Source organism: Spinacia oleracea, chromosome 1 (assembly GCF_020520425.1).
Source record: "Spinacia oleracea cultivar Varoflay chromosome 1, BTI_SOV_V1, whole genome shotgun sequence".
Lineage (NCBI taxonomy): Eukaryota > Viridiplantae > Streptophyta > Magnoliopsida > Caryophyllales > Amaranthaceae > Spinacia > Spinacia oleracea.
The window spans coordinates 72649845-72658913 of record NC_079487.1 but is presented as its reverse complement, the minus strand read 5'-3'; the positions used below and the strand labels follow the sequence as shown (position 1 = coordinate 72658913).

Sequence of the window (9069 nt, the reverse complement as noted above, 5' to 3'; positions counted from 1 at the left end):
AAATACTCGTTAGTATGTACTCCATATCAGTAATATTCAATTTTATGTAATTATATAAATAGTGTCTTTTGTTAAATTAAAATCCATATATTATATTCGTACAATATACTACGTTTTGCATTGTATAATATTATATAGAAATGATTGTTGCAATATTGTAGGCTACACAATAATATACGTCATAGTACACATATTGTTCAATTTTTTATATAAGATAATATACACGTTTTCCATAATATTGTATAAGAAAATTATTTTTTGAACAAATAATATTTTATGTCAAAGGTTGTTGAAATTTATTTTCTGGAATCTTGTTGCAATTCATATAGATACTCCTTAGTATGTACTCTCTATCAGTAATATTTCAATTTTTATGTAAGTCTATGAAATATGTTTTTTTTTTTAAATATAATACTATTTTCTATAATTCAGATTTTGACAATATTCTACTAATATAATAGAGATAATTTTTTAAAAAAAATATTATAAAAGATGCAAATCAAAGAGCAACTATTGTCAGCGCGCTCCACATTGATTTCCTTTATCTTTTTAAACCTCGACTCTGCACCTTCTCTACCAGAAACATAGAAGAAAGAGGATTAATACAACACTTAAACAAAGTAATGATGGTCACCCACCATTTCATTTGCATTTTTCTCAATTTTCTGACTCTATGCTCTTTCCTGTCAATCTGATAACTAATTCAATATGCAAATCATGCTTTCCTTATTGTTCGATCATTGCGTAAATCGTAAAGATACCAACTTTCCAAATAGTAGCTTTGATTTACTAATTTTGTTGTTTGGTTTTGGATAATTAGGCACTGTGATTGTTCTTTTATGCTCTTGAATTCTAATAAATTGTTGATTGATGTTAGGTTTCATTAGTAAATTAAGATAGGTGTAATTTTGTTCAGGATTCAAGCATTATTTGAATTTTGGTTAATTTTAGGTCAAAGAAACTACATTTTTATTTGATGTCAATTGTCAAGAAAGCACTAAATATCAAATTGAGCATTACGATAAGCCAATAGACATATTGCACTTCGGGAACCAACATAATGTATACGATTTGGTGATCCATCAGAAATAACCGAAAAAACAAAACGAATGAAGTAGAAAATTTTCAGGGGAAAGATTTAAGATATAAACACTCTTGTACTGAGAAATTTTTCCATAATACGTAGTACAAAGTACTGTTTTCTATAATTAAGATTTTGGCAATATCATACGAATATAACAGAGATGATTTTTTTTTAAAATATATATAAAGGAGAGGCAAATTAATGATTGACATTTGTCATCACCACATTGAATTCCCCTCTTTTAGTATATTATATAGATGGCAATTTATTGTCAAATTAGCATTTTATGTTACCTAGGATTTTAAGTTATTTTTTAGTTAGTTTATATTATAATGGTTGATTTTTGGCTAATTAGCTTAATTGTTGACTTTTACACTTATAGAAAATACCAACTAGTATAGTGCCCGTGCGAATGCACGATTTATAATCTAAATATACATTTGTCTGAAATCTGATAGATAATTATCATCAAAATAGAGTTTATGGATATTCTCCAAATAAAAAATAATTAATGATTGATAAATTTGTTATTGTTCATTCGGTGTCTTGCGTATTAAAAAAAATTAAACAAATAAGGGTACATAGATAAAATTATTTTCATTCTCATTCACCACTTATGTCAAGCATAAAGGTATGTCATCCGCCCTTCAATTCGATAGTAATACCCACTTAATACTCGCACGTTCTCCCCGTCAACCTCATGACCCGATCCCTTAACACTTATCTAGACCATTTACTTTATTTAGTTAGATATGACTTTGAGACGGAGCAGAGCCTGCACCCCTGCACCCGCCTACAATTTTCATCTCCATCACCTCCATCCACGATAAGAACGATACCCACTCTCCCAACCCCCATCTCGCGAGGTACAAAATAAAATTCATCCCCTCTTCATCACCTCCCATCCCGTGTTCCATACCCACCGCTAGACTCGGGTTTTTTTTTGAAATTTACAACTCTATTATATAGAGCCTCTGAGAATTCGTTTCTGTGATTAGAGTTATTGATTAAATAAACAAAACATTATAACATGTAAGTTAATAGTACTTTATTTTTATATGTTCATAATAAATTATATGAAGGATTAACGACTTCGGGGGGTCCAATCTAAATCCATCATCACTCCTTCACCCGCGACGAATACATTTTTTAATCCCATCACCAAATAAACTTTCCTCCATCGCCGCCCACTTGGGGCGGATGCACAAAGGGATCTCGCAAAAAACCCGCCCCACTGACAATGTGACATCCCTATATTCGATAAATTATCCAATTTTCCTTTCAACTAAATTTTAAATATATTAACATAAGTTTAGTACGAATTATCAAAATTGATTGTCTTAGCTATAATATTGAAAAAAATATTTAAAAGTGACATACACAATTAGGATTGGGTGAGTGTTCTTAAATCCAATAACTTCAAACTCTCCCGTCACCAAAGTGTGTACATGTTATCCTTATACCCATCCACCAAAAATCTCTTTTTGTTAGTCAAAATTAGTCAATCATCTACGTTTAACTTTGTTGTCAAGCCAAATAAAATCTAAACTCTCCCCATCATCAAGTGTGATTCACCATTTACATATATAAATTTTAGGAAAATTTGGTAATATTAATCCAACCTTTGGCCGATTTTCTTTTATTAAGCCCACCTACGACATATTTTTTAATAATCCCACCTTTGCTACCCGGCGACTTTTGTTGGACCTAAAAGGTCATAAACCTGTTGTAGGCGGTAATATATCCCTACGTAGTAGTAGTCTCTCTCGATATATCCAGTCATCATCATCAATTCATCACCATCTCGTTGACTTTTTCACCGGTTTTCGGTCACTTAAGCCCAATAAAAGTCGTTGGGTAGTAAATGTGGGATTATTAAAAAATATGTCGTAGGTGGGATTAATAAAAGAAAATCGCCCAAAGATTGGATTAATATTACCAAATTTTCCTAAATTTTATTTTGCACGAAATTTTAAAGTGATATAGCAATCATTTACATTAATATATAAAAAATATTTTGTTATTGCAAACATATTAATAATAAGGAAACTTAATTATCAAAATCATATGACTTTGGACATAGTTGATTACGATATATTAGTCAATTTTTCAATCAACATGCTCTTAAGACTTTAGTAATATGAGTGAATAAATTATTATCCGTGCTCCGTATAAAACTATTACGATAATGAGAATGTGGTAAAAGTTAATTTTGATATTTAAGATTAAGTATAAGCTTCGTACTAAAGAAATTATATGGCTAGGGGTTAACAAATGGCCTACAAAATGTTTGAGGCAACCTTGTTAAATACATTAAACCAATAGTTAACTTTTGTTATGCATATCCATATTCATTATACTACACAAATTCTTAAAAAGTTGATAGTACCATAATAATTTAATTGATAGTCCAAGTTAAGCTATTATAAGCTTTTCTATATCGGTTTTCATAATTGTATGCAAAGATTTTTCATTGGATGACAAATAATAAACGATCAAAGGAACGTTCAAACATATCCATACTCAGTATATGACAATTTCTAAACAAAACATGATAGTATCTACAATTGGTCATTATTTATGTTATAAGACAGGAGAGCGACCTTTGCCATCTATACATCGGTCTGCCTCTCTTTTAATATAATACAGAGTATATAGATTTAAATTAAGAAATTTATTGACATGAGTAAATAAATTATTCGCAGTATAATCTATTATTACGATATGTAATTAGAAGATTTTAGGTAAAATATATACAAATTATATTAATTATTTTATCATAGGTCAGTTATCATTTATAAAAGAGGCAAATCAGAGCGACATTTGTCAGCTCCACATCAATTTGCCTCTCTTTTAGTAAAGTACTCTGTATATAGATGTTTGTTAAAAATCGACTAAAATATAAGTCAATTGTTTAGCCTAAAATATTTGGAGGAGCTATTTTAAGTAGAGAGGTCTATGTGTTAGTTGCGAATCATTTTTCTTGTTTACTACTTCTTCCATTTATTTGGATAAACCACTTTTATTTTCACGGTTGTTAGTAAATAACTTCAACTATTAATATCTTAAATTATCAATAAGTAAAAACATTTTTTAAAACAAATGGTAGTATTATATAATCATTTAGACGAATCCAATAAAGGGCTACAGAATACTCCCTCCGTTCCATAATGTTACTCACTTTTCCATTATGCACGGTCTATAATGCACTACTTTTACCATTAATAGTTTTAATTTTGTATTAGTAACAATTATAAAAAAAAATATTTAGAAAATTTGTACTGAAACGAATCCAATGATATCCCACAAGTTAATATTTTTCTCTTAATGTGCTACTAATTGCGGTCAAAGTTTTTAAAATTTGATCATATGTATAGTAAACATTAGGAACATTATTGAACTGACGGAGTACATGACTATGTTCATCATAAAGTATTAATAATCACACACACACACACACACAAAAAAACAGAAAAAGTAGAGGTATGTGTGAATATAATAGCTAATTCAAAAATCAAACAATTGCATATAAAAAATTTAGGAATTATGTAGTAAAGTAGTAGATAGATTAGATTACACAAGTTTTTCTCATGTTTGAAGAAGTTACAAGTAGTAGAATGTTACTATCAATGGTATTGATAATTATCGAATTTAGTTGATAAATATATTACGTATAAAATAGTACAATCAAAGACGGTTATAATTATCTCATTTATTTGCTAAATACGCTATGTATAAAATAGTACAATCAATGACTTTTATAATAATCATATTTAGTTGTTAAAATATTATAGAGTACTATTGTAAATTTTTATACACTCTTATTCATATTTGATTTTCTAATTTATTTGTGTTCTAATTATGTAAGTACGAAATACAAGTAGACTACTCTTGAATTTTTATAGAAATCATACTACGTACTCCGTATAATGGATTAATTTTTTATAAAAAAATTTATCTTATTTTGGTTATATTTATTACCAAATATAGAAAAAATATATAATTTTAAAAAACATTCCCTATATATAGAATGGAATCTTTTTCTTTATTTTGGGGAAAAGAGAATCAAATATACTTTTGGGTTAAATGTTAACAAAATAATTATAGAAATAAGTATTTTATTTTCTTTATAATTTTTTTTTAAATCTATAAGAGATGCCGATCAATGAGTGACATTTGTTATCACCACATTGATTTCCTCTCTTTTAGTTTAATATATAGAAGATTTTTCATTTTAATAAAAAATATTTTTTCAAAATCACTAATAATGTATAAAATTAATTATTTAACACTCTAAGATGTTTATCTATTAACTTCTTTTTTAATAATATAAAAGTTAGAGAGAAGTTGGTAAACGTTAGAGAAAACTGGGTAAAGGTTATGTTGGTGTACAATAAATTTATTGTACACCTTGTGCATGCAAGACCTTTTGATCATAGTTTTAATATTTTAAAGTCAAGGGTTTCGAAATAATCCTTTTTCCTTTGCTTTAGTTAAAATAAAATCATAATTAAAGTGTTTCTAGAACCCTAGAAACATGATATAATTAAGTACGACTCACTATTAAATGTTGTGATTTTCAATTCACAACAAATTATGCATTATTAAAGATGGAATGGGATGGGTACTATAAACATCTCAAATTTGAGATGGATTACTTAAATTTTGTCTCTAAATTATAATTGAGAGAGAATTGTATATAGAGTTCCAAACATTCTATCTCAAATTTGTAATGCATTCGTCAAATTCGGTCTCAAAAATTTGACCACTTCTGTCTCTAATCACCAGTTTGGGATGAATTTTGACTATTTAGAGGCGAAATTACTTATCTTTGTAAATGGTAAAAAGTTATTATTTTGTAGTGATTATTGTGAAACTAAATTTTTAACTTATTTCAATTTGATTTTCAGATGGTGCTTGTAGGTACAAAAATATATACTCACAAGGTTAAGGCCTTGAAACTGCAACATTAAGCACGACATTATTCAACAATGGGTAGTATATCGTAATGGGTGCCTATTTAAAGTTTGAAATAATTAATAAACCTTTTTGTAGCTTTTTTTAATTGTATTTTTTAAAAATATACAAGCTTGAATTTTTTTGATAATCTTTATCTCATCCATGTGCATGTGGAAATTGTATATTGGTTGATAAAGTTGATGAACGTTCATCCAATTACTCATGTTTTGGAACGTTTATTCAAAAAATTTTTATAAGTTCATTGTTAAGACCTTTTTAATTGTTCATGACTATATATAAATAATTAAAAAGTTCATTGTTAAGGATGATCTAAGGGGGCGAGTTTAGCTCATATACCTTTACTCTAAATATCAAATAAAAGAATAAAATCTATACTAAAATTAAGCTATATTGAATGATTGTAATCAATCAATTCAATGAGAATATATCTCCCTGATTAATAGAAAAGTCCCTAAAAGTTAGTAAAGAATCAGAAAATAATACTAACAAACATAGTAAGTGAGATGGACTTCTTAATTATGTGCAAAAGATTATTGATTCACTACTATATTACCAAAATTTACTAAATTTGGACATGTCATCCTCTCTTATATATTTGTTATCTCTTACAATTGTATATAATAATCTCATTATAATATAATTAATTATAAAAATTGAGTAAAAATCATACATTTTTATAGTAAAAATCATACATTTTTACAGTAAAAATGGTTAGATTTCTTCCATTTTTGTATTATTGTTTCTTGGCTATTATAATAGCACTTTCGTTAAACTGCCAAGCCACCAACGATGAATGGGTGACGGATGCCCATGCTACATTTTATGGTGATATGAAAGGAGGCGAGACTATGTGTAAGCTATTCAATTTTATACAAAGTATTTAATTTAATTCGATTTTGGGAGTGAGAAGCTCATGAATTCACAACAAAAGGTTTCACAATATTCCTTTTTCCACTACTTTAATTAGATTTTACGGTGTGAGTACATACGTGGCTCATGAGTTCACAACAAATTAAAGGGGTCCGTAATATTCATTTTTTCCTTTGCTTTATTAAAAAAGTATAACTAAAAGTGTTTCAAGAACTTTATAATGAAGTACTATATATGATTTGATTTCGTTATTTTTAATACACTACAAAATCATGCATCATTAAAGACAAGATTGTGAGACGTATACAAACTTTGAGATGGAATACTAAAATTTTGTCTTTAAATTATAATTGTGAGGGAATTTTATACGGAGTTCCAAAAGTTATATCTCAATTTTGTAATGCATTTGCCAAATTCCATCTCAAAAGTTTTAACTTTCTGTCTCTAATCATGACAAAATTTGACAATTTAGAGACAAATTTCGCATATATAAATTGTAAAAAGTGATTATTGCGTTGTCATTGTTGTGAAAATAAATTTGCTAACTTGTTTTAAGTTGATTTCAGATGGTGCTTGTGGGTATAAAGATTTATACTCACAAGGTTACGGCCTTGAAACAGCAGCATTAAGCACAGCATTATTCAACAATGGATCGGCATGTGGATCATGCTATGAGATACAATGCATAAACTCCAAATGGTGAAAACCCAACCATAATACTATTAAGATCACTGCCACAAACTTCTGCCCCCCTAATTACACAAAAACAGTCGATATTTGGTGTAATCCTCCTCAAAAACACTTTGACTTATCACTTAAGATGTTCTTAACAATTGCGGAATACAAAGCCGGGATTGTACCTGTACGATTTCGCCGAGTTCCTTGTGTTAGGAATGGTGGTTTGAAATTCCTACTACAAGGGACTCAAGGTTGGTACCTTGTATTAGTGTTTAATGTTGGAGGTGTTGGAAATGTTGCTGATGTTAAGATTAAGCCGTCTAATTCCCAAAATTGGATGCAAATGACGCGTAATTGGGGTCAAAATTGGCAATTCACGAAAAATTTGATAGGACAAAGTTTGTCATTCCAAGTGACTACTAGTGATGGTAAAATGGTGCAGTCCGATAACGTCGTACCGGCTGATTGGCAATTTGGACAAACATTTGAAGGAAGCAAAAACTTCTAATTAGCATAATTAAGTATGAGTTATTATTGTTCTTAATCAAATTAATATTCAGGGTACGAGTTGAATTGAATGATATAATATTTTGGTTGTAAGAGAGATCGGGAAGTTCGATCCTTTGCAACAAATATTAAATAAGACTACTTTTTTTTGGTGGAAATTAAAGTATGCAAATCCTAGTTTGACATTTTGGTTTGTATCCTTATTAAGATGGTTATTTCCCTTTTTTTAGTTTCTTACATGCATTAATAGTTTCTTATTTGTTGTCTTTTCGATCTCTATAGTAATACAAAGTATCAATTCAATTCATAGTCATTATCGTGACCATACTCGAGGTGCACCATACATCGTGACCATACTTGAGGTGCATCATACAAGTAGGTGTGGGATTTGGATTGAATCAGATCCAATTTCATTTCTTAATTAGAATCTTGATAAATTGAAACCCCCATTTGCGTGACTATTACATTTGAGGCCTTTTTTAACACCAAAATCTGAAACCCCCATTTGCGTGACTGTTACAGTGAAAAATTGAAACCCCCATTTGCGTGACTATTACATTGCATCTGGTGCCAATAAAAATCCGGTTGTTTCTTTCCTTCCACGTACTGCCGAATTTAATAATTTTTTTTTGCAAATAGATTAGAAGTTCAAGTAGGTAGCGTATATTTTCTATCTTGACAGTGGATCATAAATTTATGCTATAAAAGATGTAAATAACTTAAATTATTACACCCAATAAAAAGATTGTGAGGTAAATTAAATTCTTATAAGATATGTAACTTGTAATTTTAAGTATCATTTTCCAATTTCTCGTAGTTAATAAATTTTTTTTGCAAATAGATTAGAAGTTCAAGTAGGTAGCGTATATTTTCTATCTTGACAGTGGATCATAAATTTATGCTATAAAAGATGTAAATAACTTAAATTATTACACCCAATAAAAAGATTG

At 28.8% G+C, this 9069-nt stretch overlaps 1 pseudogene; it reads left to right on the top strand.

Annotated features, from left to right (window-relative positions):
• Window positions 1-6680: 6680 nt before the first annotated feature.
• On the top strand, window positions 6681-8314 carry LOC110774832 (expansin-A9-like; annotated as a pseudogene).
• Window positions 8315-9069: the final 755 nt, after the last annotated feature.